This window comes from Pseudorasbora parva, chromosome 11 (genome assembly GCF_024679245.1).
Source record: "Pseudorasbora parva isolate DD20220531a chromosome 11, ASM2467924v1, whole genome shotgun sequence".
NCBI lineage: Eukaryota > Metazoa > Chordata > Actinopteri > Cypriniformes > Gobionidae > Pseudorasbora > Pseudorasbora parva.
This window is the reverse complement of record NC_090182.1, coordinates 34,813,243-34,815,698: the sequence shown is the minus strand read 5'-3', so window position 1 is coordinate 34,815,698 and position 2,456 is coordinate 34,813,243. Positions and strand designations below refer to the sequence as shown.

At 35.9% G+C, this 2,456-nt stretch overlaps 1 long non-coding RNA gene across 1 annotated transcript; it reads right to left on the bottom strand.

Annotated features, from left to right (window-relative positions):
• On the bottom strand, window positions 1–2,124 carry LOC137092376 (uncharacterized). Its single transcript, XR_010908251.1, has 3 exons — window positions 1,577–2,124; window positions 1,006–1,049; window positions 1–839 (listed from the first exon to the last, which is right to left on the bottom strand). It is a non-coding gene; the product is annotated as an uncharacterized lncRNA (long non-coding RNA).
• Window positions 2,125–2,456: the final 332 nt, after the last annotated feature.

Genomic DNA, 2,456 nt, shown 5'->3' with positions numbered 1-2,456 from the left:
TCAACCTCTAAATTAAGTAGGCCTACTTGTACATAAATAGCAACCTTTACAGCCAATTTCTGTTAAATTTACAAAATATTGTACAGAAACTGCACATTTACATTATTAGTCATTTTACATAACACATATGTCAAGTTACTTCTGTTGTAGGAAATACAAGCTTAGTATATAATTTAGAATATGCAAAAATATCTACATTAAAAGACAATTATCTTTCTATTTTTATACTGTCACATTGCAGTTATTATTTTACACATGTACAATTAAATTTTATCCAAAGCAACTTACAAATGAAGAGTATGGAAGCAGCAATAAGTGCAGTGACAATTTTTAGTTAGTCTAGCAGTTTTGTTAAACAGAAAAAAGCTAGTTTTAATGGGTCATGTGTTCACAAAAGAATGCATCTTTAGTGGTCTCCTGAAAATGGCTGGAGTTAGTCAGGTTATTCCACCAGCATGGAACAGTCCAGATAAAGGTCTGTGAAAGTGATTTTGTGCCTCTTTGGGATGGCACCACAATGCGCCATTTGCCTTCACAGCGCATCAGCAAACACTGATGCCAGTGGCTGGAACATGAGCTTGGATGAGTTGTGTAGCATGTTTCGATAGGAATGGCCTGATCATCCCAATGCTGTACAAGGAAAATCTAAAGATCGGGCAGTTCTAGCAATGTGGTCTGTGAAGATTAACTGATCAGTTATAACACAAAGGTAGGGCTGGCTGAAACCACGAGCACTTCCGTCTTGGCGAGGTTGAGTTGAAGGTAAAGGTCATCCAGGTGAAGGTCGGAAATTTCCATCAAGCAGGCTGAGATGCGAGCAGCTACCGGCTGATCATCCGCTGGAATGAAGGGTAGAGAGATGTGTCAGGATAGCAGTGATAGGAAAAGCCATGTTTCTGAATTATTCTAGTTGCAATTATAACAAAATACTATTCAAAACAGCTGCATGATAAGATGCAAACAAAGAATTTGTTGAATGAGAAGAACAGTGCCCTTATTCCACACCTGCAATGCTCGCCTGCTGTAGACCTCCAGTCTTTCCACAGGACCTGAAATCACACAAAAAAGCATAAAAAAAATTATACAAATAAAAAAAATAGGACTATTACATTAATTAAAACATGCCAGCATGTTTTACTGAGACCAAAAACCTCAACCTAATGTGATCTGGAAGACTTAACGTTAGCTGCATCATATAACTCTAGGGGTGTAACGTAACTGTCCAATCATCTGGATCGATGATAATATAATATATTTTATTTTTTCTAGAGCTATATATATATATAGGCCTATAGTTAATCGATAAAGTTAGTTCATTGTTTCAAAAGATATAATGACGGTAACATAACTACCACATACAACCTTTCAAACTTTATGAATAGCTAAGTTAATCTTGGTTAAACAGATGGAAAATTGAAAGAGGCCTGAACTGCTATAATTTTCAGTGTTTTACTCTCAACGCCAGTTATGTGACTGAACAACGATTAGAAATGTTAACAACAGCTTTAAAACAACCAACAACATCAATGTGCAGCCACGCGATAACGTTATAAATATCATAGAATGAGACTCTTACCTCAGCCCAGTGATCGGTTGATATGATGGCCGCTGCTTGTCAAAAGTCGCTGTAGTTGCCGAGACATTCTCGCTGAAATGGCGCGTTATTTTTCCTCACATAGTTCCGAGATCCTGCTCACGGCTGCTCAAATCCAGTTAATCTCACGACTCACTTCACGAGTGTAGCTTAGCCTAATATAAAATCAAATCACCCGCTCTAACATCACTGTAACGTTACCTCTCCGCAAACTGTTGTGGGCGTGACTAACGGAAAATTAACCGGCAGCAAATTTGAAACTGCGTCACGCGCGCGCGCATGCAAGCACACGCACATGCACACACACACAGCTGCATTTGCAACTGGATTTGGAAACCCATCAAATGTACATGAATAGATGTGGTTAGGAAATTTAGGGGAGAATTAGTCAGTGCAAAAAATTATCAAAATTAGCTTCTTTTTTTTGTTTGCAAGACAAGGTTAAAAGATTAGTAGCTACAATCCAATTTATAGTTTGACTAATATGTATAGGCCTAATGTACAAATACTATTATTTAGCCTAAAACAACTCACTAACCAACACATTATCTTAAATGGTAAGTAAAACATGTTGAATGACTGCTGATTACTAGTTAAACATTCGTTTACTTTTTTCTAATTTTACAAAAAAAAATCTGTAAAATATTAATCACACTTTTATGTATAGGCTAAAATTACATATTATTCTGTAAAAATCCATCTAAAAAAAAACAGATGTAATAGGCTACCAGAATACAAGCAATTCCTGTAAATTTAATAGTCAAAATTTAAATTACAGCGAATATCTGTAAAACACCAGGCATTTCTTGTATAATGAAAAAACAGGAAAATTCTGTAAAAACAAAAAAACAAAACAAATAAT